Source organism: Hyaena hyaena, unplaced genomic scaffold (genome assembly GCF_003009895.1).
Source record: "Hyaena hyaena isolate Hyena2069 unplaced genomic scaffold, ASM300989v1 scaffold_116, whole genome shotgun sequence".
Lineage (NCBI taxonomy): Eukaryota > Metazoa > Chordata > Mammalia > Carnivora > Hyaenidae > Hyaena > Hyaena hyaena.
The window spans coordinates 2,170,670-2,198,150 of NW_024080748.1; the positions used below are offsets into that span (position 1 = coordinate 2,170,670).

General features: G+C 48.3%; 1 long non-coding RNA gene across 1 annotated transcript; it reads right to left on the reverse strand.

Annotated features, from left to right (window-relative positions):
- Positions 1-15,197: 15,197 nt before the first annotated feature.
- On the reverse strand, positions 15,198-16,564 carry LOC120234800. Its single transcript, XR_005529202.1, has 2 exons — positions 16,483-16,564; positions 15,198-15,274 (listed from the first exon to the last, which is right to left on the reverse strand). It is a non-coding gene; the product is annotated as an uncharacterized LOC120234800 (long non-coding RNA).
- Positions 16,565-27,481: the final 10,917 nt, after the last annotated feature.

The following is a 27,481-nucleotide window of genomic DNA, read 5'->3' on the forward strand; positions in this document are numbered from 1 at the left end:
CCCCACGTGGCCAGTGGTGCCGGTGCTTGTGTTTTCTCATCTCCAGCATGTCTCCATGACCTCCCATCACACCTTACCAGGTGGATTGTCACCTGCCTGCAGGATTCTGGCAGGCTTGTCCTTGGCGACTTTGGCAGGCATAGGAAGGGCAGGTGAGACAAGGAAGAAAGCCATCAAAGCCCAAAAGTTATTTTCCTGATCTGGCTGCATTTGTCTCTGGCTGTCCTGCATTTCAGCCTGTCCTGTATTTTCTTGCTGGACCACATTTAGTTAAGTTTTTTTTTTCTTGCTGTATTGAATTTTTCCAACGAGGCAACTCCAGCCAGCCATACTAAAGCCCCTGGAGAGGCTCTCACTTTGATTCTCTGTCTTCTTAGAAGGAGGCAAGAATGCAAAATCAGGCAGGCCCCGTGCCTTGTCTGTCACTGCAGTCTCTTCATTAACACTAAGAGAGGAGGGTTGCCAGATACCCTGCCAGTAGCTTGACATTGAGCTTGCCTCTGGCTGAGGGTCAGCCCAGGCCATACCAGGCAGCCCTTATGGTGACTGATGGGAATTTGTTTCTGCTGAGATTCCCTGTCCTCCCGGAATGGAGGTAGCGGTGGAAGACCCAGAGGGACTAGTGAATCCGTGTTGGCAAAGCCGTGGGGTTTCCAAGAGCTGTTGGTTGCTGTGAAGACCTACCGGAGGTGTCTGAACTGTCGCCTAGACAGCCTTCAGGAAAGTCAGAAGGACTCCACTAATGTTTCTGCACTATGAACTCCCCGCAATCTTATAAGCCTAAATGAGGGCTCTCATAGGAAGTGGGTGGTACACTGGGAAGGAGTGATTGGTTGGAAAGGTCTTAATTGAGGGACTGTTTGCAAAGGCCTGGGCGGGGATAGGGAACCAACAGGAACTAACAAAAGCAGAAAGTATTCCAACCTCTAGCAGCAGAGCTGAGGGGAGAGAACTTCAGCCTTGGGCAGGAGCTGCCCCAGCGCAGCCTTGGCCTTGGGCAGGAGAGTGAGACAGCTTGGCCAGGAGGGAACTGGGGAGCAGCTCACCACTTGCCATGTTAGTTAGTGTCTCCCATTGACCTAGAGAGCGAGGGAGACTGGGTAAGGCAGTCTGTAGTCTCCTGAGCCACAGAACAGGGCAGAGGAGGGTGCGGAATGGATCTGGCGGGGCAAAAGGAGAAAATCAGCCACCTCCACTCCCCCTCCCCCACCAAAGTGTCTGGATTTTTAATGAAGGCCATTTGCACTTGCTGTGAAATTTGCCCTCTATGTGTCTTTCCCCATCTCCCTTTTCTGAGTGACTTTCCCAGCACCCATGGCTACGTCCTCATGTTATCAGCGTCCTTTTGAACACTGTTCTGAGCGAGAGGTGAGGCTCTATGTAAAGCATCACACCCAGGAGTCATGTGATCCCCCTTTGCAACTTACTTAAACTTTCCAAGTCTCCATTTATTGATTTGTAGGTTGGCGATAGTAATACCCTCCACAGCAGGTGGTTGAGATGAGAAAATGTTCATAATGCCATTAGCCAGGGCCTGGCCCAGGTCAGTGCCCAACAAGTAGCAGCATTAATAATGAGGAATAGCAACAACTATTTCTTGAGCACTTACTGTGTGCTGGGTATATGTTATTGACTTTAGAACCATCTACAGACTTAGTTCTCTTTGGTGGACAGGGCACTCTTTCCATTGTGACTTTATCTGTGTAAGACTTGAGGGATAGAGATTAAGCAGCTGTCCATAGTCACACTGAGAGCAAATAAGAGTTGCCCCAGGACTTTATTCTTATAACCGCTACCCTCTACTGCTTCTCAATAGTGAATACATTGCCATCCTCACTAGGTATTCGCCTTTGATTTTCAACCAGCAAAGAGTAAGTATGAAGAGGGCCCTGCTTAGCCCAATCACTGAACCTGGTAGGATTGTAGCCCATGCTGTGCCTGCTTGGGGCTGCCCTGGCCCCCTTTTGTCTGGCTTCCAGAGCCACTGGAAACTTCTCTTCTACTGCCAGCTTCACTCTGCTTCTTTTCCCATAGGTGCTGCCCTCAGATCCTCTCTCCTCCAGGCACCTTCACTGAGCACCAGTTAGATCTGCCGTATTCCCAGGTCTGTTGAAATAAAATACAAAAGTCAAGGATGTAGAGTGCTGTGCTTTAAAATTTATTTAATGTTTATTTATTTTTGAGAGAGAGAGAGAGAGACAGAGACAGAGACAGAGACAGAGCATGAGTGGGAGGGACAGAGGGAGAGGGGGACACAGAATCTGAAGCAGGCTCCAGGCTCTGAGCTGTCAGCACAGAGCCTGATGTGGGGCTCAAACCCATGAACCGAGAGATCATGATCTGAGCTGAAGTCAGACGCTCAGCTGACTGAGCCACGTAGGCACCCCAAGAGTGCTTTACTTTTAAACTTGATTATAAATTCCTTTCCATTTTCCAAATCTTGGCTCTGCTCCCGATATTGTTGCTCCCATGTGTGTTATTGGACAAGTCTCTTTTCATCTCTGGTTCTCAGTTTGTCCATCTGTAGAATGGGAAGGTGAGAGTATATTCTCTGCAATCCCTTTCAGCTCCAGTGTTCCATAGCAAGCTAAGAGTTTGGAGGGGGATGGGGGGAAGTGGGGCCAGATGGCATAGTGGATAAGCACATGGATTCCAAAGCCACGCCGTTGGGTCAGATCTCAGCTCCAACTTAATACTTGCTGTGTGAGCTTTGTCAATTATTTAACACCTCAGTGTCTCAGTCTCCTCATCTGTAAAGTGGGGATAATTAGAGCATTTATCTTATAGAGTTGTCCTGATAATTCAATATTTGGTATATGCAAAGTGCTTAGAATAATACTTAACATGGGTATGGCATGTAAATGTGAGATATTAAGATCAGTAGTAGTAATATCACTGTCATTAGTGAACCCAGAGCCACACAGGGCTGACCTGAAGCCTCACTCTGTCAGTCCAGACAAATTCATCAATCACTCTGGAAGCCGATTTCCTCCTCCACAGTCAGACTGAGGCCTCACAGATCGTCAGGGAGAGTAAATAGGATGTTATTTGTAAGTGCCTGGCCCATCGCGGGCCCTCGGCAGGTGTTGCTGCCTTCCTGTCTCCACGCTGTCTCTGCAAAGCCCTTGTTTCTCGGTCAGTGTAGGCAGCGCTGTTCATGAATCTGGTGGTGCCTGGAAGGAAGGAGGAACTCCGGCTTTGGTTCAATGGAGGAACTATCACCTAGGCAGCCGAGCCTGGTGCCGCTCACCTACATGAGCTGGGACCCTCCGCAGCTCAGCTGTGAGGCTCGCACAGCACCATGATTAACTGGAGGCTTTCCGGGTCTGGATGTGGAGCCTCCCCTTTGTGCTGCAGGCCGGCAGGCCCCATTTTCCAAATGAGCAGACCTAGGGCCCACGGGAATCTTCCCAGGACTCCCGAGAGAGCAGCCAAGCTGGGATCAGAGCCGACGTTTCAGAGTTTGGCATTCCGGCTCAGACCCATATCGGCATCTTTCGTCTCGATTCTCCCAGCTATGTTTTCTGAGATCAGAGCCGACTGGAGCCAGAAGCTAATGTGGCTTAGCGGCATCTATGTGGGTTTACTTCCTGCCAAGTTAGGCTTGCTTTGTTCATGCATCTGACAGAATCTTTAACCATTGCTAGAATCCTTGTAAAATAGGTTAGAAATGGGCCCAGGTTGGAGAGTTCAGATAGCCCAGGTCAAAGTGATTTCCGTGAAATGGGCTTGCTCATACTCTGCAGGTGGGTGTATAAATCCGCATAGACAAGGATAAGGGGGAGGGACTTGGCAGTACTATAGCTATTAAACTTATTTTAAGCGTATTTAAAAGTGCCTTTCCAATGACCTTGTACATTAGTATATACTTTAAGCTGTTTTTCTTTTCTTTTTTAAAAATTGTTAACGTGTATTTATTTTTGAGACAGAGAGACAGAGTGCAAATGGGGGAGGGGCAGAGAGACAGGGAGACACAGAATCTGAAGCAGGCTCCAGGCTCTGAGCTGTCAGCACAGGGCCCTACTCAGGACAAGAACTCAGGAACTGCGAGATCATGACCTGAGCCAAATCGGATGCTTAACCGACTGAGCCCCCCAGGTGCTCCAAATTTTAAGCTGTTTTTCAGAGAAACTTCAAATAAAATGGATCTAAATAGCACTCAAGTCAACTTTTCTTTCCTGCAAATGCTGAAAATATCTTTATGGCTGAACCTGCTGGGTCCTGTTGGTCAGAACCTGGCTACTTGCACTTGGCCGTGCACGGGCCTAGGAAATGGGGCTGCTGTTCTGGAAGTGGGTGCAGCGGACACTGCATCAGCTGTGTCCCCTTGTCAGGGCTGACGTCCCCATCCCCAGCTGCTGGAAATATTGGGTACTGATGGTACACAGTGGTGTCTCTCTGGTCATGGCCCAGAGTTGCACAGACCTGTCTTGCCCAAGATCACACCCCCTTGAGGAAGAGAGGTTGGGGTGCCTGTGTGTCTTTGGCTTAGGTCATGATCTCATGGTTCATGAGTTCGAGTCCCACCTTCGGGCTGGGTGCTGAGAGTGCAGAACCTAGAGCCTTCTTGGGATTCTGCGTCTCCCTCTCTCTCTCTCTCAAAATAAGTAAACATTGAGAGAGAGACAGAGAAGGGGGGAGAGCCATTTTTGCCAGTAATTAGATTACCCAGGCATAAGAAATGCTCCCAGGAAACCTTCTGTCTGCAACAGTCTATGCCAGAGATAGTTGCAGGGAGCCCAAATGAAGAAATCCGTGGTCTGTACCAGAAGAGAGGTAGAAGGATACCAGGAGCAAGTCGTCCCTGTCACCTGCTGCAATCCTGTTTCTCACATCGGCTCTGAAAAAATACTTGCAGATGTGCCCCAGGACATGATGCCAGCCAGTCCTGCAGCGTGGTTGGTGAGGGCAACAATGCACAGCTAACGAATCATGGTGTGGCCGTTGTTATGGAACGTGCTAAGACGACTGAGAAAGTTCTAGACTTGCTGCATTCTATATTCTGCAGGAGTTTATTGAGTATGAAGAGTGAATTGTGGAAATGTACACGAAATGTGATTATGGAAAAGTGACACACGCTACATAACTGTGTACCCATGATGTACATAGACGCTAAAGATTTAGGAAAACAGCAGAAGGTCACTGTAGAAGTTTCTTGTGGTGGCTGACTTCGGAAAGCAAAGGAGAGACTTGGATGTGTGAGTGTAGGGGTGCGGTGAGGAGGTGGAGGAGGGTGGAATAAGGAGCTTTTTTTGACCTTATTTGTATACTGTTTTGTAAAAAAAATACATTAGCCTACATTCATAGATTATTTGTTTCGTTAGAAATTTACATTCAAAAGGAAAATAGAAATCTATATGCACTCATGGGAATCACACTCCAAGTCATCTCCTGAGGACAGATGAAAAAAGCCAGCTTTGCTTTCTGAAGACAATCCTTTATTTTCATTTCAAGAGACCTTGAGGCCTTGGGCAAATCACTTTACCCCTCTAGCTTCAGTTTCTCCATCTGTGACATAGCAGTCACAAGCCTCATCTCCTGCCTTGCAAGGCTGAATCAGGTAAAACTTAAGAAGCTATTAGCTCAGGTGTGCACACCGTGAGAAAGGGGCAGATGGACTTCTTCAAGAAGGGGTCCTGTGCTTCTGGAGAAAATGGCCTGGCAGTTCTTGACAGGGCTTTCGGGCTGGTCAAATGAACAACGGTCTGGCCCGGCCTGACTGGCTGGTGGCCAGCCACTTGGACCGCCTTCAGCTGGGCCCTGGGTGGGCAGCCACAGGGAAGGGGAGGGCTTCTTTCCCTGGTTGCAGCCTGCAACTGCGGGAGCCCAGACAGACAGTTCCAGAACGCTCCAGGTGTTTCTGGGATAGGGGCAGTGGCTTGTGTAACTCCCAGGGATGCATTTTGTATTCGGTCAAAGGGTTTGGGAGGGTTTTCTGTCCTCTTCTTTCTCTGAATGAAGAGGACAAAGCCTCCCTCTCAGTGAAACCCAGCAGACCAGAAAGGCTTTGAAATCATGAAATGCAAATACTGGCTGCTTTGGAACCGCGTTGAAGGCGGAGCTGCTGAATTAAATTAACATGGCCCATAAATACAGAGGTTACAAAATGGGAAAGCAAGTGCTCAGAGCCTTTTGTCCAGAGGAAAAATAATCACAGGACAATGATCTAGTTTGTTTGCATTACAGGCCGGGCTGATATCACATTAGCTCGAAACTGGCAATATTTATGTCGAAAACCGCTGTTTGCGGAGCCCTGTTGTCCCAGTTTATCTCCGTGGGGAATCCCTCCAAGCAAAGTAAGCTGGGCAAGGGAAGCCTTTGCCTCCTGCTGAGCTGCCCAGCTCTGCCCAGATTGCCAGAGTGCTGGTGTTTGGTGATCTGTGGAGAGGAATGGGTGGAGGCAGGAAGAGAAGGCTCTAGCACAGACAAGCTGGGGACCCATAGGAAAAAAAATCAGGGGTTCCTGGTTGGCTCAGTCGGTTAAGCATCTGACCCTTGATTTTGGCTCAGGTCATGATCTCACTGATTCGTGAGATCGAGCCCCGTGTCAGACTCTGTGCTGACGGTGTGGAGCCTGCTTGGGATTCTTTCTCTGTCTCTCTGTCCCTCTCCTTGTACAGGCTCTCTTTCAAAATAAATAAACATTAAAAATAATTCAGTCGGCAAACAGATTGTTTTTTAGGAGCTGTACCATACACACCTGTCTGTCCTGCTTCTCTAGAGAAATCAAAATAGCAACAACTTTTGAGCTGCACTTTCACATAGCAGTATCACAGGAGCCAAGGAGTGGCTGCCCCTTTAGCCAGAGCTCTCCTCTTAGCCACAGTCCCTACTACTCTCTCTTGCACCCCCCTAGCCCTCAGGTTGAATGTCATTGCCATCATGAGCATATCACTCCTGTGCTAGTGTTCATCGTACAATCTAAAAATATTTATTTCACCAAACCCATGGCATACTACGATGTAAGATCACGTGAGTTGGATAACCTAGAGGGTTCCTTTCTCATAGGCGGCTTTATGCCCGCGGGTACCTGTGTGGCCCATCACTGGGCTACTGCCGAAGCCGCTGGGCCTGGACATTGGTCTCAGTTCTTCACCAACTGATTTTAGGCAAGCAACCCTCTGCCCACCACTTTGGGTTCCAGTATCCTCATATGTAAAAAGAAAGAATATCCCAAACCGTGCTCCAAGTGGCATTAGCTCTCTGGGATGTAAATAGGGTTCCATGATCCGATACCCTGGCAAGTGCTGTTAGACAAAATTAGATCAGTCCCCAAATGCAGGCCTTTCCGGAGCCCTGAATGCACTGCCGTGCCTCCATTTTCCTGGTGGATTTACCGAGGATGCCTATTTTCATGGAGCATCTTGGAACATTAGAGTTCTCTGGTTCAGATGCCAGGGACGAAGAGTGGTGGCCAAGTTCCCGCCCAGCAGGAAGGCTCAGTGCCCGGGGTTGGCCCTCTCAGTCCTCGGCCCGCATCAGGGCATCTTGCCCGGTACCAGCAGGCCCAGATGCCACCGTGCTGTGGGGCTTCCTTCTGTCCTCCTCCCAGCTTCCTCTCTCGGCCCCTCTTGGGCACCGGGGAGTCTGGAAGGCAAGAAATCACCACCCTCCCATCATATCCTGTTCCTAAGAGGTCCTTCACCCCCAGACCAGGCCATCGTAGGATGAAAGTGGACAGCCCTGGGATAAGCAAGATGATCTTTTTGGATAAGGGTATAAAAGACACTTTTCAGGGTGAACCAGGCACTCAAATAGCCCTTCATGGATGTTGGCAGAGAAACACAGGAGAGGGTATTGGTAAAAAAAGAAAAAAATTGTGAAGCACGTAAAACCTGTCTTGTTTGTGGCCGTTTTTGTCAGACTCTGCTGTTCTGTCTCCTGCAATGTTTGCTGCTTGTGTTAAACCAGAGGTCCTAGAGGACAGGGAGCAGCATTGATTTTATTTGCATTATCTATTATAGCCTATGCATTCAAACAGTTAATCAAAAGGATTTAGTGAGTGGGGTTGCTGACCCCTCAGGTATAGGATCCTACCTTCGAGTCACAATTAACGAAACACGCATAGTGTGGCAGAGTGAAAGCTGCTAACTTTGCAAACGGATAGAACAGGGACAGAATGGTCGATCTGTTTGACCTTGGTCACATCGCTTCTCACTGAGCCGCAGTCTCCTCATCTGTAAAATGGGGATCATACTGGAAAAGTCACAGCGTGCACGAGGAGTCCCAGCATAGAGCCTGTCACATAGCAGGCCACAGATTACTGTTGTTGTGATGCCTGAAGGTTCGCTAGAGGCTCCTTTCCACGTACTTCCATTCTCCCTGAGCTACGTAAAGCCAGGATCTGGACAATCTGCATTTCACAAATGAGGAAACCGAAGCTCAGAGAGGTTGAAGGCCTTGCCAGGGATTTCTCAGCCAAGAGGATGGTGGGAACCAAGCTTTAAAGTTTGGACCTTGTATTCTGCACTCTGGGTGGCCTCCTGCACAGCACCACTTCCCACGTGACAGTGGTTTGCCAAATGCAGACACCATTTAGTACACAAGCTAATGTATTGCTATGACAAACTCGGTATTTATTGCCAAGGGCAAGGATCTCTCCTAGAAAGATGTGCTAGAGCCCTTGAAGAGCCTTTATAAGGATGATAAGCTGCGTCCATTAAAAAAAATTTTTTAAGTAGAAAGTGGTCAAGATCAAGTAGAGAAAGTGTGTGAATGTCCGGGGATAGGGGGTAGGACCCTGGAGCTAGAGCCCCCTCTGGGAGGTGGGATTCACAGAGGCGCAGCGCGAGGGACGGGCAGAGGAGGCCGTGAGAACAAAGCTCTGCGTCAGCAAAGCAAAGGGGAGTCTGGGTCATTCAGGGTGACTGGATAGGCACGTCCAGAGCCAGGTGCCCGCAAGAATCGCTGATGGAGGCCTTTCAATGCGAGGGGATGAGAGGGGAGTGGGTGGGGGTTTGCAGGAGACAATGTCAAAGCAATAGACAGTGCAGCCAGTTTGGGGTTCACCGATGAGGAAATCAGCAAGGGGCCGGAAGACCAAAGGAGATGATGAAAGAAGGGGCTTATGAACTAGTTAATTCGCAATCACATTTTTTAGTCAACGCAAATTTATGAAGCACCTCCCAAGTGTCGGGCTTAGTCCTTGCTTCTGCAAGCACCAGGATAGTGCAACAAGTTGATAGGGCCCAATCTAAGCCACAGCCAAGCAAGATGAGAGCCTGCCGCCCAGACCCCTCCGCCATATGCTCACCCATGTACATGTGTGCACACGCCTCCCCATCTCCCGTTCCTGCTGGCTTCCCTAAACATCACCAGGCATCCCTCCTCCTCTGTCCCAAGGCAAGGCTCCTTACATGTCAGGTCAGAAATTCTGGTGCGAATACAACATCTACTCTAGAAAACGAGGCTTTCCCCACCAGGAGATCATGAAGAAGGAGGCTTTGCCAGGCATCTGTGTTTTGTTATGTGAGATAGGTGTGCTCCCAGTTTCTGGAGGTGTCCCTGACGTTGGCGGTCCGGACTGGGCCCACAGAGGTGGGTGGGCTTTCTTCCCAGGCTGCCCCGGCCAGCTGGCTGGAGCTGAGTCTAGGGGGCAGCTGTGAGTTGAGCCGTAGTTCATTTGGTGGCCCAGTCACTGTCGGCTGTAATTAACTGAGCTGAAAGGAGGCTAAAGAAACTTCTCTGACAGGGAGGTCGGAGAGGATGAACTCTGATGGGAAATTCATGATGAGAGTCTGGAAACTCCACGAGAGGGCTGTGGCTGCGTCACTCTGGTGACAAACTCATGGTCAGTCTTCCCCGCTCCTCACTTCCTAGCAGAACACAAGCAAGGGGCCTCTTTGGAGATTGTTTCTTCTGGACATTCCAAAGGACACTCCACTGCTGGATACTGATATTAGTAATAACAACTGAACTGTCATCAACGACATGAATAATTAGCGGGCGCTTAGGTGACAGTGGCCGTGCCAAGTATTTTACATTCTTTCAATAAACTGTCATGTTGACTCCACATCTGTATGCCGGCAGCTGTAACAGAGCTTAAGTCATTTACCGAAAATTCAGAATCCCTAACTGGCAGAACTGGGATTTCAACCCCACTTCTCACCTGCTGTGTTACTTGACCTTTTAGTAGGTCTTGCCTAGAAAAGAAAGCTGGGCTGGGGCAGTTCATGGTCAAGGGCAAAGATTGGCAAACTGTGGCCCTGCAGCTGTATTTTAAATAAAGCTTTATTGAAATGCAGTCAAGCCTTTTTGCTTATATATTGTCTGTGGCTGCTTTCCACTGTAACAGTAGAGTTGAGTAGTTGTAACAGCCTGGATGATCTGGCAAGCCTAAAATATTTACTGTCTGACCCTGTTCACAAAAAAGTTTGTCAACTCTGATTTAAGGAACCCCAGGGTGATACAAAATTAAATAGGTTTCTTTGCCGCACGACTTGTCAGACATCACGAAGGTCCGAGAGAAGGCTATCATATATGGCAAATCCTCACATATTTGTCTAGAGGACTCCCTTTTCATGAGGCATCTTTGAGATTTTGGGGAATGCTACTGGTGACTAATCTCAGTCATTTGGTCAAGGAGAAGATGGGCTCAGAGATGAAAATTGGCCCAAGAAAGGCATGCAGCTTGTATATGGCTGCACCAGATTTCCATTCCCTGAGTTTCCCGAAGCTGTGCTGTACCATTTGCCCTTTGCCAGCTTCGGTAACAGTGACTGGTGCAGTTTCAAGAGCTCCTTTTCCTGAGGGGGTCGTCAGGGGTGGTGGCCAGAGCAGCCGTTTCGTCATTCAGCTGTCCGATTACAATGATGTTCTACAACCCTGTCTTTATGGGGCCTGTTTGTTCTTCAAACCCTAGAAGAGAAGGAAAAATCATCATACTAATAATGAATGTCAGGTTTAATCAGCATCATCTGACATTATGAGAATTGAATTTCTACCTTTCACTGCATACATTAAATATGGGGCTTTATCTCCTCGTGCAGAATTGATTTGCTATAATTCTCTCCTTTGGTTCTTGTCATGTAAATCATGGCATTTCTCCCCTATTGACTGCATGAAGCATAATCTGCAGAAGCAGATTAGAGGTGTGAATCCAGCCTCTCCTACCAGCTGCTGCTGGGCTCTTTGTCTGTCTGTCTTTCTTTTCTTATTCATGCTCTCCCTCTCTGGAATCCTCTTTGGGGCTGCTAGCTGGCCAATGGTGCCCTCAGCAAAGGGAGCCTACCGAAAGGATGGTGGTGTGGGAGCTGAGCAGATAGGTTGTGTGGAAGTCTGGAGACCTCAGCCATGGGATCTCCAGCTCCTGCAGTATAGACTGGTGAACGAATCAGTAATTTGTAGAGATGGGCCATAGGGCCATTTGCAATTCTTGGTACACTACTGAATCAAACCACCAGTATCCTCAAGAGTGCTGCACTTTCAAATATTCCCCAAGGGGCCCTGGTAAATCTGTAGTTCCTGGCATCTGTAACTGGGTGGGTAAGGACAGAGGTGGCTTCTGGCTGATAGAAGAGCCAGGAGCCAGGTGGGGACCTGGCCCCTGGGCTGGGCATATGAACCGTGGCTTGCAAACCAGCCCAAAGTTTAGTGGGAAGGAACGAGTTCTTGCAAGGGCTATCTCTGACACATAGGCTGTATCACTTAGTGGGACTTCAAATGTGGATGTCTGTACCACTCCTCTGTAAAGCCCTGAAGCCTCATTTTTATCTTGTGACTATTTATTGCTAAATACATAAGCTATATTTCAAAAAGACCTGGGTTCAAGTTCTGTATTTTCCCCTTATTAATTGGGTGACCCTGGGTAAATTACTTAACCCCTCTAAACTTCTGTTTTACCGTCTACAAAATGAGGTCATAGCAATAGCCTCGTCTGTGAACTTATTTGGAAGATTAAATGAAATAAATCATGTGAAGCATTTAGAACTGTGCCTGGCACATAATAATATTCGTCAATACAAAGAGGCTGCTCTTAAGGATAAATTTTTATTCTATGCCAGGTGTGTCTTAAGACATAACTTGTGGTAGACTTTGGCATGTCTACCAATGTACTTAAAGGCCATTGAATATCAACAGTGGGTCTCAGGGGTATCTCACAAAGGGTGAGTGGGGCAAGAAAGAATCTACCACTTCCTGAACATTTACTGAACACCAGGCACTTTAATAGTAAAAGGTCAATGATGGGTGGTTTCCATAATATCACTGATAGCATGTCCCGTAGTCTTGCTGTCAAAGACAGAATCCTGAGCAAATAATCAAGAGATCTGGTGGAAAATTCTTTTTTTTTTTAATTTATTTATTTCTAGGAGAGAGAGAGAGAGAAACAGCGTGAGCAGGGGAGGGTCAGAGAGAGAGGGAGTCACAGACTCTGAAACAGGCTCCAGGCTCTGAGCTGGCAGTCAGCACAGAGCCCGACGTGGGGCTCGAACCCACGAACCGCGAGATCCTGACCTAAGCGAAAGTCAGACGCTTAACCGACTAAGCCACCCAGGCGCCCCTGGTGGAAAATTCTTAATGCTTTCTCTAGAGAAAGATAATTTAAAAAGAAAAGTACAAGTTACATTTGTAATTTTAAATTCATCATTCATTTATTGAGAGCTTGCTATGTGCAAGCACTCTGCCCAGAACTTTACTGTAATCTAATTATATTTCACAACAACCCCAGAGGCAAGTGCCATTATCATTCCCATTTTATAGATGATGAAACTAAAGGCCCTCTACCTAGTCACTGGAAAGAGGAAGACATCAGCTTCAGAATCAACTCCAAGTTGAATTTCCCTATAAGCTCTCTGCTGCTCTGTGGTTAGCCTCCCGGTTCTGTAGGAAGCCTCCAGGCATGAGATGCGCTGCTGAATGAGTATCCTATTACCTGGGCTGTCTCCATCTAAACTCAGCTGTCCTGGGCAGAATGAAAGTCTCTGGGGACCCCTGGGTTATTGTTGCCTGTGGAAGAAGAAGGCAGCTTTCCCCAAGTGAAGCCATGGCCAAAGCAATGCTTACAGATACATGTAAACTCACTGTAGATGGAGGTTGCAGGCAGTAGTGATAATGGGGGAAGGTTGATGTGAGCCACTCTGACCACTCAGCACAGCCCGCTCTGGCAGCCTTTGCAAGCCAGGATACCTGGCACAGGCCAGGCAAGGTCCTGAGAGGCTAAGGAGTCAGCCTGAGCTGGCCAAGTGGCCAGTGACCTGGACTTACTGTCAGGATGCCTGAGCGATACCCAGCACACCTTTGTGCTATTCATCACAGGGTAATGGGTGTTCTTTTTGAGGCAGGGGTGCCTGCTTCAGCCTCTCCCTTCATGCAGACTCCACAGTCACATGTTCACACATGTGAGTATGCGTGTGTGTGAGCACGTACATGTGTTTGGGCATTCTTGGGGAGGGGCTGATGCCTGGGCAGCAGCTAACGTTCCCACCATGCCTCTCGTTGCCCCTGTGCACCATCACTTGGCCCCATACCTCCATCCTCACACAAACAGCAGCTTCCATTTACTGAGCCCCACTTACTGTGTACCAGGCATTGTGCAAGGCTTTGAGCCTGTCCTCCGATTCAGTCAGACCCTCAAACACCTGTTGTAGGCAAGTGAGGACTGCAATTCTACTGGGTCTTTCAGAAGCAAAGCTGGAAGCACAGAGAGGCCAAGTAACTTGCCCAGGAAGGAACAGAGCCAGAACTCAAATCAACTTCTTGACTCTGAAGCCCCAGTGTTTTACTCAGGAGGTCTTATCCACAGCGTTCCACCCCTGTGGGTGTTACGGACCATTGGGAGATGGGCTTCAAGTACTCTATTGCTAAATAAAGTACTGTCTCTTTTGCCTCTTGAGTCTAGTTATACTGATCTCCCTCTCCTCCCTGTGCCTCATGACCTTGGATTTGTGACTGCTCTTCACATATACTCACTCACTCACTCACTCACTCAGAGAATGAGTATATTACCTAAAGGCTCTTTCCTTCAAACCATGCTGTCTCCTGCTTCGAGAGACTGGGGGTACTTTGGGTTCACTTACCTCCTCAGCATCCTCAGATACTGGTCCAACCACTTCTGTACCCCTCTGATGACAGGGAGGTCACTGCTGGCTCCGCTATTGCAAAGCCCTGGCTGTTAGAAAGCATCTCTTTCTAGAGAGCCATCATAGTGCCCAGGAAAGCCTTGCCCCAGATGAGCAGTTTAACTGACTGGTGTTTTTCTGTGTGGAGGAAGGGACATTTTAGCTCTTGACCCCGAGAAGCCTTTACTTGGACCCTAAAGTCTGTTCTTTTAGACCTTAGGCTGTGATTGCTCCCTCTTCCCACAGGGATCCAGGGATCGCTGGATCCCTTTGGGGGAATTTCTGGCTTCTGGTCTTTCTTTCCCAGAGGGAGGTGGCAATAGACTTTGTCCAGCCTGACCCCACCCCCTCCCTCATCAGCCTGCCAGCACCTGAACCCCCCAGCCCACACCCATTCTAGCCACCCAGCTGCCAGCTGCTGGGGTCAGGCAGGCAAAAGGCTGATGGATGAGCCAGCAGGTGTAAGGAAAACCTCTCAGTGTTGAATGTCTGGCAGCTGGCACAGGGCTGGCTTTTCTCTGCCTGCTCTCCTGCCCACCTTCCTGACCCACCCAGCACCCTTCTAGAGAGGTAGGGGAGGGGGCTTCCATATGGGCTGATGGGATAGCTGTGCTTGAAAGGCCAAGAGAAGTCACTGCTTCTTGGGATGGCTTTGGTCCTTCCTGGGCACTAGGGGCTCAGGCTGAAAATTCAGTTGCTTGATTCCCCATTTCAGCTCTATCCTAGAACTTATCACAGGCAACATCCATGGACCCCTCTGTAAATCAGCATTAAACAAAGCACAGGCCTGGGATTCCAGAGTCCCAGGATCCTTACTTTGCTATACACTTGCTATATGACCTTGGGCAAGTCACTTCCCCTGCTTGGGTGCTGATCTTTCCATCCACAAAGGGCTTGTGTGGATTTCTGGAGGAGCCTGGAGGCCAGGTGATACCCAAGGCTCTGGTCCTGACTTTTCACCGCCAGAACCTGCTGACTTGAGATTTCCCCTGGGTGGTCAAGTTCAAGTGGGAAGTGAAAGAATAGAGGAAAATAAGGTCACTTCATCCATCTCTGCCCTCCATTCTTCCTGGGATCAGACCACTAGAATGTTACCAGCATATAGGGCATGATGTGGGAGACACTGGAAGGCCCATCCACCTCTGAATATCTTTTCCACCCCTGTTAATTCAACAACTGCAGTCACTCTTTTGGGAACACTGGTATCCAGAAGTCACCTGTCAACATTTAAATACAGTATCTTGGAAGTGAATTGAATAAACTCATTTCCACCCATTAACTCCTGACAGACTAAATTTGTTTCCTGTGAAGCAGATTCTTGAAGGAGCACATGGGTAGAATGAATTTTGATATGGGAGAATCTATCAAGGGAAAGGAAGGAAGGGAGGGAGGGAGTAAGAAAGGAGGGAAGGAAGGAGGAAGGGAAAGAAGAAGGAAGGAAGGAAGGAGGAAGGAAGGAAGGAAGGAAGGAAGGAAGGAAGGAAGGAAGGAAGGAAGGAAGGAAGGAAGGAAGGAACAGAGGCAGGGAGGGAGGAAAAGAGAAAGAAATGGTGTCAGCAGGGCAGAGGATGGCTTCAAATGTTAAGGCGCAGAGTGTCCAGGGGTGGGATGCTATGGGTGGAGGTGCCTTGGCGGAAACATGGCCTGGCTCCTAACTATGGCAGCAGTAGGCCCCATGGCATTGCATTAGGCAGGGTGGGCCTGCTTCAGGCTGCAGGGCTGGGAAAAGGAACCTGAAAAACCCCCTTTATCACGTGCCTCAACTTGACCCAGCTGTGGAAGCTTGGCACGGCCCACTTCTCTGAGTGGGGGGAGCTTTGCAGCCCATCAGGAGTGGGGTACGGCAAAAGCACCTCTCGCAGTAGGCTTGCCCAAGAGGCACAAAATAACCTTCCTCTGATGTTTGCCCCAAGGAGCCTCTGGGGTGTGAGGTGAACCCGGCAAAAATGGGTGCTTTCAGAATAGCTGTGGGTGGAGTTGGGGGCGGCTGCCTAGGAGCAGGGAAGGTTTCCATGCACCCATTTCTAATCTCCCCCGGGCCCCTGTGCCTCTGAAGCCGCTGGCTAATGGGCTCCCCCACTATTCTCAGTCCTCAGTTCTTTCTGTCTCACCCGCCCTCCCCACCTTTCATCCTACAAGACTCGGCTCAGGCGCTTTTCTCTGAAGCCTCCTGTGAGTGAGTGAATGAAGGAATGAATGTGGATAGTCCCTCAGATCTAGAACCATCCTCGATCTATCAAAGAACTCTCTAGGATCCTTGAGTCAGTGCTCTGCACTCCCAGAGATTCCAGAGGCCCCACAGGATGCCCAGGGAAAATGGCAATCAATTAGCTGCACTGAGAGGGTAATCAGGATTGGGGTGGACCCGCCCTACCCAGAGTGGCCTTGGGCTCAAAGACCAAAGGATAGGGCCTAGGCGCATTACCTGGGTAAGTCGCTTCTCCTTCTGGGTGCCTTTGTCTGGAAAATGCCTAGAGGGCAGGTGTAATGCTCCTGGAGTCTAGATCCTGAAGAGAGAGGTTGGCTCAGTAGTTTTAAAACGCAAAGACTTGGGGCGCCTGGGTGGCTCAGTTGGTTAAGAGTCTGACTTTGACTCCATTATGATCTCACGGTTTGTGGGTTTGAGCCCCTTGTTAGACTCTGTGCTGACAGCTCAGAGCCTGGAGCCTGCTTTGGATACTGTGTCTCCCTCCCTCTCTGCCCCTTTGCCACTAGTATTGTGTTTTTCTCTTGCGTGCACTCAAAAAAAGAAATAAACATTAAAAAAATATTTAAATGCAAAGACTTGACACTTGCAAGGTCACCCAGAAGTGACGCCGTCAATTCAGTGCTGAAAGGCATTCCTGTTTAAAATTTTCTTCCTAAGGAAAAGAAACCACTTTGGAAAATGGGAAATGGAGATAGTGCTTTGCCATACGTAGCTTCTGGCTTGTTCCTAATGACCCCTGCCTTCTAGAATTCACTCCCTTGTGTGGCCCCCTCCCCCAGAGAATTGTTTTTAGAAAATAGAATATGGCAGTGATGTAGAGATGTCACATTCATGTCAGGTTACAAAAGACTGTGACCTCTGTCTTGCTAGATTCCCTCTATTGGCTTCTCAGCTTCCTTGCTTCGATGAAGCACACTGGCAGTTGAAAAGGTTCAAGTGGTAAGAACTGGGAGGAGCCTCTGGCCAACAGCTGGTGAGATACTAAGGCCCTTAGTCCAACTGTGTTCAAGGAACTGAATCATGCCAACAACCATGTGCATGAATTTGGAAGCACATTCTTCCCCAATTGACCGTTGGCACGACTCTACCCCAGGTAGCACCTGGATCCAAGCCTGTAAGAGACACTGCAGTAGAGGATCCAGTTTAACTGTGCCTGGATTACCGACCCATAGAAATTGCTGCTCCAAGCCACAAAGCTTGGGGACAATTTGTTACAGAACAGGTAACTTCTACATGCCCCCAGAGTTTTAGGGAGCCGTGGCTGGAAGCCCTAAGAAATGGAGATATCCTAAAAATTAGGAAGTTCCTTCTCCAACTTCAGAGAAGTAAGGAGAACACCAGGTGCTGACACTAAGTGATCTCAGACATGGCATCGCCCCTCCCCTGCTTCAGTTTCGCCATGTGTCAGAGAGGGGGTTGGGTTAGCACGATGACCTTAATGAGTCACAAGTTCAAGATTTCAGGGAACGCTGCCTTGCTCCACCTTAGTAATTTTGCCTCCTGTATCTGTCAATTGAAAAGATACAAGCGACAAAAATGAGTCTAAATACAGTGATGCTTTAACCCAGTTTATTAGTCACATTAGTCTTCTATACGTGTGAGGATTTCTCATCCCTTTTACTGATTCAACCTGTAGTCATTGCTGGGTGGGGAATGGCTCTAGATGGAAGATGTTCTCTTTGAGAAAAACTAAGAAAGGACTCAGTGGCACAGATATACAGGTGGCAGAGTAAAGGATGGGGGTGGGGGACATTGGGGGTCACATCCCAGGTCTGCTCCTTCCCAACCGTGTGTCACTTCATCATCTCTGAAGCGGAAATCGTAACACTCGCCCCACAGTGTTGGGCTGAGAATTAAATTAGGTAACATACAGAACTAGCAGCTGGTTAGTACTACTAATGACTCAAATAAACAAGCATTTACCTTTTAATCATTATTGACATACTAATGTACAAATGGCTGCCATTTATTGAGTGTTTACTATGAGCAATTCCTGGGGCCAAACTCTTGGCATAGCATTTCAGATGCCAACTTACAGAACTTCCAGTCTAGCGGGTGGCCCTGCCTGTTGTCATCCCTTGGGGGTTGAGAGAGAGAGAGAGAGACGAGCTTTTTGCCCCGAGATGCTTTGGCTCACTTGGGCAGGCCACCCTCTCTCAAGGACATCGAGGTGTCTGCTCTCAGGACTCTGTCACACAGTTGAGACTTTCTTGGGTCCAGAATCCTGCATCTATTCTGCTCTCCAAGGGTCTGCTTTTCCCTAGGCAGAGTTGGTCATGTCCAAAAAGCTCCCCTGCCCAACAGAGGTAATGAGACTGTCTCAGCTAAGGATAAGTATCTCTGGCCAAGATCCAAGGCCCCCACCCCTTCCCCAGAGACCTGTACCTTAGGGTGAAACTCTGCCTGCAAATCACCCAAACCCTAGGACTCAGCAATAGTGCCTTAAGCCCGTGTAGGGGTGGGCAGGGAAGGAGGGTGTTCTATAGTCTGAAAATCCTGGTGCCTCTCTCCCTCTACTGTCACTTCTAATAATAGTTTCTTTGAAAAGAAAGCAAGACTCTGCATTATGACATGGAAAAGGCAGAGACTCTGGTCCTAAGTACAGTAGTGTTTAATTCTAGCTTCCCTGGTCACAGGCTGTTTGAGTAGCATTTGCCACTTTTCTCTCAATCCTTCATTCGTGGATGACAGTCTAGTCCCAGTCTTGCAGGAGGGCACTTTGAGAGGCCAAGCAGCAGCTTGGATGCCAGGAGTTAAAATGAGATGCACAGAGTAGGTGCTCAATACGTGATGGGGAACCCCCTGAGCCCGATTCCCAACTTTGCCCTGGGAGATCAGAGGTGATACGAGCACTATCTTGGGGAGTGTTGGAATGCACTAGGTACGGGAGAAGGGTTAACTAGCATGGTTATGATAGTTCTTACAAAGATAGCTCTCCTCTCCGAGTTCATGCCTGACATCTCAGCCCACGATTCTCCCGCTGCCTCTTGAAAAGGACACTGGCATGGGATCTACAGGGAGGCTGGAAGATACTTTGTTTTTTTGTTTTTTTTCCGCCACAGCTCCACCAGAGCTCCAGTATTTAGCTGGGTGTGTAGTCCCACTCTGAGAAACACTATACTTCCCAGCTTCCTTTACAGCTAACTGTGGACATGTTACTAAGTTTATTAAGTTATAAATCAGCAGGTATTTAAAGAGATGGGCCACACTGTTCTTTGTCACTTCCTCTATCCAGCTGCCTGGAACTTGGCTGTGATGACTGTAGCTCTTACAGCCATCTTGGACTATGAGGATAAATGCCACACCCTAAGGAGGGCGGAAGGTAAGGTAGACGGAGCCTGACTCCCTCATGTGCCACCATACAATGTCTGTCTTCAGACTTCTTTATATAAGAATAAACCTCTGCCTCATTTAAACCAGTGCTGTTTTTACTTTCTCAGTTGTATTTAGCAAAAGCTCATCCCAATGGATACAGATAGTAGAGCTCTCTTCCAAAAGGGTTAAAAACCCTGTCTTCCAGGAATTTATCCAAAGGGTATAATTAGATAATGCATAATGTCATGTGCAAAAAGATATTCAGTATAATTAGTTTTTATTATTGCACGAGAAATGGATACGACCTACATTTCCGCTAGTAATGGAGAGGTTAGCTGGAACATGGTACATAACAGAGCAGGGGCTGAGAGTTAAGGATGTGGAATCTGAAGTTAGAGACCCGAGTCTGAGCCTCACCTTGGCCGCTTACCAGCTCTGCGACTGGAGCCACTTCCGCTTCACCTCTGTGCGTTGTTTCCTTACCGACGAAGCAGGCTGAGGATAATAGCGTGGGCCTATAATGTTGTTAGGAGGATAAAATAAAATAAGGTGTGTAGAGCACTTAGCATAATGCCTAGCTCAGTGCAATTACTGTGAAAGCTAGCAATCTTTCTCCCCTCTGTCTTCCCCTCCTCCCTCCTGTTCTTCCCCTCCCCCACTCTCTTTCTCCTCCAGTAGGATCGTACCCTGGACTAGAGGTAGCAGCATCATCGTCATCACTACTAACACAATAAAGATGATCAAAAGATACGTTAGTAGAAACTAGAAAGCACATTGCACACGTATTTGCACAGCATGATTCTGGAAGTTCGGATGTATCAGGTGGGAAACGCACCGGCCATACTTATCTCGAAGATGTGGATTTTAGTAATTTTACCTTGTTCTGTAAGCCTCTCTGTACTGTCTACATTATGGCAACGGATATGAAATATTCTCATAATTTACCATTAAACATAACATTATGTCCCTTTCATAAAAGCTCTAGGCATCCCTGAGCTGCCCCCAGCCTTGGAGTGGCTCATTCTGTAGGGAGCTGGTGGCTAGGAGCCCCCACGTTCAGCCCTCTCTGGCCAGACGGAGTGTCGTAGGACAGGGGCAGGGATGTCGGAGAGACCCGGCTCTAGGTAGAGCTACCAGGGAAAACTGCTCCCTTCCCCGTCATCCCTCCCGAGCATTTCCTTCCGGCCTCTTCTTTGACCTGGAGGAAGGCCTCCTGCACCTCGTGAATGCCAGCAAGAGAGTGGCGTCCAGTTCTCTGTTCTCTATGGCGAAGAAGAGTTATTTGCTTGAAAAAACATGCAGGGAAGCAAGCACGACATTAGCCCCCTAAGCCTCATGCACTTAGTTCATGTGCTGTGTACTTTGCAAATCCTCTGAGTAGAGAATCGTTGTATCTCCCCCCTGGCTGGGCCCGCAGCTGCGTGCTGACAGATGCCAGCCTGGCCCCTGCAGACCCGGCAGGTGGCCTCTGGGACACGGGCCCCGGCACACCAGTCGCTGACCCGGGTGCTGTGGTGTGTCGGTGCCTGGTTTGAGTGCCCTGGAGAACAGGAGACAAGACAGCTCAGGGAGGTTGAGCAGGGCGGTGGAGGGGCCCAGGCGGGTCACTGAGACAGGAGCACCCACCAACTGGGGGCTTCCTGTTACACGTCGTTATTCACTGACGTCCAAGGGACTCAGGCCAGGCCCCCTGGGATCTCTGAAGTGTTGGCTCCCAGGTGACAACAGCTTGCTCCTAGGTTGGTATTCTTCCTAGGCTCCACACCTTTCTTCTTTGAGCTACCATGTACTGGTACTTCCCATACACTTAATCAATATGTGCTCTTAATCAATGTGACTTAATGCTGATACATCATTTAATCCTCATACCTCCCTATAAAGTGGTCCCCATTTTACAGATGAGGAAAGTTAAGGCTCGGAGAGGTAACACCACACAGACCATTAGTAGCTGGGCCGGTGTGTGAACCCCGATGCGTCTGTTTGCAAAGTTTGTGCTCTAAATGTGGAGGTTCTCAGCCCAGGTGCTACATCAGAGTCACCCGTGCAGCTGGTTGATTCTAGAGGGAACAGGACCCCACGCCAGGCTTCACGGAATCACTGTTCTGCAGATGAGTCTGGTGTACGACCTGGCTGAAGATCACCGGAGGCCCTGGAGTCCTGAGTGCCTGCCCTGTGTGGCTCGGTCCACCGGCTCCCACGGGAGGACGGGGTTGCGAGGCCTAAGAGCTAGGTCCATGGTGGCTGTGTCCATGTTGTTGGGGCCCTGCAGACCCCGCTGGCCAGTGGACAACTGTGGTACTGGGGCCCCTGACCAGGGCCGCTGCACCCCGTCTCCCCCTCTGCCTCTGCTGGGCCTCATCTCTGTCCCTTATAGGAGTGTTGTGGGAACAGATGAGGGACCGCCTCGCAGGGAAACTTATGCCCCTAGCGCCCTGGTGTCCAGAGGACCCGGATGTAACTCTGTGGCTGGATAGTGGGAGGGGGACACTTGTCAACCCCTCGGGTCACAGCATGACCCCAGCTGTCTGCTCAGCCTGTGATGGCTGAGTTCTTTATTTACTTTGTTCTTTCCTTATCTCACCTTGGCTGTGTCCTTCATTCATTCAGCAAGGGGGCTCCAGGCTTGACGTCAGGGGAGCCAGGAATGAGGCCGTGTCCAGATGTGCAGACTCCAGTGGGTGTAACAGACTCTCAGCGGACTGCTGTGTGCTGTGTTTTCTGCTATGAGGAACGGAAGCAAACTCGGCTACAAGGGCGCAGAGGGGGCCTGCGATTAGGACTGGCAAAGTGGGGGCGCCTGGGTGGCTCCGTCAGTTAACCTTCCGACTCTTGATTTCAGCTCAGGTCATGATCTCAACGATTTGTGAGATCGAGCCCTGCGTCAGGATCTGCCCTGACAGTGAGGAGCCTGCTTGGGATTCTCTCTCTCCCCTGCCCCTCCCCCACTCATGTTTTTTCTCTTTCTCCTCCTCTCTCTCCCTCTCCCTCTCTCTCAAAATAAGTTACTAAACTTTAAAAAAGACTGGCAAAGGGAAAGCTGCCCGGAGGAGGTGTTACACATAGTGAATAACATCTATACTGCAGAACATATAGGAGTACTTAGTCATAAACAAACTGCCATTCATTCATTCAGCGTTTGCTGAGGGAGAAACCATGTTCCAGAAACTGTCTCTGCTTCACAAAGTTTAAACGTATGTCTCTGATGCATTTATACTACGTGTGTGTGTGTGCGCGCGCACGCATGCACACACACACACACACAATGGTGATAAGACTTACAGAGAAAAAAGTAAATCTGTAAGGAGAATAGGCAGGCTGGGGGAGGGGTGGATGGTGGCAGACATTGCTGCCAAGGCTTCTGTGATAAGGTGATGTTTAAGCAGGGGTGAGGGAGGGCCATTGAGACAGAGGAGAGGAGAGGGGAGAGAGGAGAGATACAGAGAATAGAGGGGGCTGATCTGTTGGATTTAGAGATTACATTGTCCCACCTCTCATCTAACACAGTGAATGCAGCTGAGACCCAAACAGAGGGAGACTTTTAGGAACAGAAAAACCAAAAAGAGGGAATATCTCCATAGACTAGGGCTAGAGAGGATCTGGGGGATATGGCTTTGGGTGAAAATCAGAGTCACCATGTGATTGTTTTTTCTAAATAAAGTATAGATACATTCTCAGAAATTTTCTGATTAGAAAAAAGCTTTAAAAGGGTTAAAAATTCATGTTTTAAATATGTGATTATCTTATCTATTACTGTGTAATAAATTACCCTAAAATTTAATGACTTAAAACTATAGAACATTTATTATCCCACAGTTTCTGAGGGCCAGGAATATGGGAGCCGCTTAGCTGGGTCGTTCTGACTGAGGGTCTCTCAGAAGGTTGCAGTGGAGATGTCAGGCAGGCCATATTCATCTGAAGGCTCAACCGGGGCTGGAGGATCCACCTCTAAGATGATTCAGTCACATGCCTGGAGTGTTGGTGCTGACGGCTGGAGAAGGTCCTTGCCTGGTGGACCTCTCTAACAGGTTGCTTGAGTGTCCTGACGGCATGAGATTTGACTTCTTCTGAAGCAAGTGATTCAAGAAGGAACAAGGCAGAAACCCCAACATGTTTTATGGTCTAGCCTTCAAAGTCACAGGACATCAGATCTTCAGTATCCTATTTGTTACACAGCTCAGTCCTGTTTAGTGTAGGAGAAGGCTACACAAGGCATGATTACCAGGAGGCAAGGATCACTGGCGGCCATCTTGGAGACTGGCTTCCAAAACAGGCAGTTAGGAAAAATCTGTTTTTAACATGGCTTGAGGTGCGCCTGGGTGGCTCAGTTGGTTAAGCATCTGACTCTTGATTTTGACTCAGGTCATGATCTCACAGTTGTGAGATCAAGTCCTGTGTTGGACTCTACACTGGGAGTTGAGGCTGCTTAAGATTCTTTCTCTCCCTCTCCCCTCTGTCTCTTCCCTGCTCTCTCTCTCTCAAAAATGAATGAAATGAGAATTATTCCAGGACATTTTTGATAAGTCATCACTAAAACATCCACTCTACTTGACTATTTTTGCTTAAAGCCAGGTTGGCTTTTAATGACGAAACAGGAGGCACAGGCTTTGAGTTCCTCCAAACCTAGGGTTAATTCAGAATTTCACTTGTGCTTGGACACATTACTTAACCATCCTGTGCCTCAGATTCCTCACCTATAAAGCAGAGAGTGATAGCAGCCACCTTCAAGGTTGCTCTTAGGACTAACAGTGAACAGTACTTATCCCAGTGTATAGACTTAAAGAGTTGAATCCTGGTGCTACCAGATATTGGCTATTTGACTTTAAGAAAGTTTCTGTTTGCCTCTCCACTTCTTTTTGCCTTTCCACCGCTATACAATGGCAATAATCATAGGCTCTGCTTCATGAAGTTGTTACGAGGATTGAATGAGCATTTTTATAAAGTGCCTAGCACCGTGTCTGGCACTTCTTAGGTGCTATATGAGTATATGTGAAATAAAATAGTCTTAGTGTATTGTAGGTGTTTAATAATGGATAACTCTTTTCCCTTCATCCAGGCTTTTGCCCCGTGACAGAGACTGAAGGTACCAGAACATACTTGGGCGGAGGGGGGTGGGGGGGAGGCAGGGGAGAAGGTTCATTCCCCTGGTTGAGTGGAAACTTTTAGAATGTGGGGTGGGTGTCTCCCTGGGGTAGCCTAATGCATTCGCTATTGCTTGGCTCTTCACAGCCTCAGATTTCCCAGGCTCCCTTCCTATTTTAGAATTTTGTCCTTACATTTCCACGGTTATACAAACAGCTGCAGCCCCAGGCCCCAGGGTCAACATGGCTCAGGGCATTCAGCAGTCATTAATCATAGAGTGGGAGTGAATGAATTTTGCTAGCCAGGAGGTGAGCCCACCACCTGAACTTGTGACCTGAAAGCCACAGAGAGAAAATGCAGTTCCCTTTCAGAATGTTCTGCTCCTAAACATCAACTGGCAGAAGGTCCCCCGTGAATTCCCTTCTGCTCAAATGTAGAGTTGGGGGTTGTCAGGTTTGGAGCAGCAAGCAACAAAAGGGAGCTTGAAACAGCCAGCTCTAAGAATGGTCCTGAACGTCCATGGCTTGCTTATTCTCAGCCAGAGGCTATCAGAGCTCATTTCAGTGCTCATAGTCATCCTGAAATCATTTTATCATTGTCCTAATTTTACAGGTAAGGAAACTGAGGCACTAAGAAGTTCAGTAACTTGCATAAGAACATGCACTTGGGACGTTATAGAGCCAGGATTCAAATGCAGGCAGTGTGACTCCAGAGCCCAGGCTCCGGGCTCTATATGCTGCCCCGGGGGCTCCAGTCTCTCTGGGCCATCTCCGTGCACTGAATGGCTTCTCCGGAGAACAGGACAACAGACCCAGGCAGCCCCCTGGTTCTTATTTGACACTGACCTGCTGGTGGCTGTGGTCAAATCATTGTACTTCCCCCGCCTCAGTTTCCCCAGCTGCAAAACCAGATCCCCCAGAATCCTCCCAACTCCCAGCTGAGAAGGGCATGGGCTTCAGGAAATTGGCAGACTTAGGTTTGAACCCTGGCTTCTTTGGCCAGGTCCCCTAAGTAGAGGCTCCCCTCTCTGAGCCTCAGTGTGTCCCTTTCTGCACACAGAGGCTGATCAAGCCAACTCTGGAGGGGTGCACTTAAAACTGAAGGAGAAAACATATACTTCATGTTGATCTGCAGAAGGTACTCAGTAAATGTTCTCTTCCCGTTCCCACCCAACCCTGTAAATATCGTGGAACTTTACTTTTAAAAAATCACAAACCCATTTATTTATTTATTCCGCAAACGTTTATTCCTACCTGTCTATCCCCAGATTTATCCCGTTGTATTCATTCATCTATCCATCTGGCTGTCTGTCTTCCTCTTACCCATCCATTCACGCATCGGGCACATTCATTCCCTCAATCATTGACTGAGCGCTTACTGTCTGCTATGCTCCAAACACAGCAAGGTCCTTGTTCTCAAGTAGCTCATAATCTGGGTTCGGCATATGCTGTTGAGTGTCATGTCACAAGCAGATGTACAAAGCCTTGCTCAGTCAGGTTTAATTCACTAAGTTGACAACTCTGTTATTAAAGTAGCTTTTCCCCGAGGTTTTTCGTCACTTGGTAGCAAGGTACTATGGTTAAACCATTAGTTTAACCTCTCATCATGTTCAAATCTGTGTTGTTGAAATAAATCCACAGTCACTGTTTGTCTACAGCTCGTTCGATTTTATTTGAACCATATGGCCCAGGGAACCTGCTCAGACCACCTCTGGACTATTACATATATTTCTTAGAGGGCAGAGCCAAACCCTATGCAGGGATCGCTGCCTTTGCCACCTGGGTAGCATGATTTCTCCAGGAGTGCTCACCTCATCTAATTGGTCTAAATGGTGAGTAATTAATGACGTGGAACCTCTTTGAAGGCACTATAAATAAAAGGCCGGGCACCTAAGATGGAAGTGAACCAGAGGCTGTAGTAATGATGATGAATTGTTCCTCCTAGAAGGTTTTTGTTGTTGCATTTTTTTAAAAGGAGCTGGTTAGCATCTCTGAACCATGATGACACCAACCAGGGAAGAGGCGGGAGAAGGTAAGGATTCTCTTTGCAGTTGGTGATGTCTGATCGATGCTGGAAGGGGGAAGTATCATGAGTCATTTCTAAGGAGATGTGGACAGTGCCTGGCACTTAAATGTCTGTTAAACCAGTGGAAGAATGTTTTTCAGAGTGGGGTCGAATGAATCTGGGTTTTGGAATGAGATAAATGTAGCTCAGTATCTTGAACTTGGGCGTACACACAGCTTCCCCTTGCTCAGCGTTGATTTCCCTGCCTGTTAAATAGGGACGAGCATAGTGATCACCTTCCAGAGCTACTGTATAGTCAGTGAGATAACATAATATTTACAGCTATGTCCCCAGTGAATGGCCTGGGCCTGGCTTGTTGTAGGAGTGCATCAAATGCTGTTCTTTTGCTCTATAAGCACACATTTTAGGCATTCCATTAGGAAAAAAATATCCCTCCATAAGAGGTTTTGTTTATCTCCATATCCCCTAGATGAGTTTCTGCTTACATTAGGTGCTTAATAAATCTCAAATAAAGGTGACCCAGTTTTCTTTGCTTTTCTTCTCTGTAGTAGATTAACTATATCAGTGGCCCCAATTCTTCACACACACACACACACACACGCACGCACGCACACACGCACGCACGCACGCACACACACACACACATACACACACACCACCGTATCCATGCCCTTCACCATGTGTCCACATTTTCTTTCACTAAAGGACCATTTACTTGGCTCTAAGCCTCAACATGTGACATGTTTTGGCCAATGGTATGTTACATGTGACACATGCAGAGGTTTGAAAAGACATT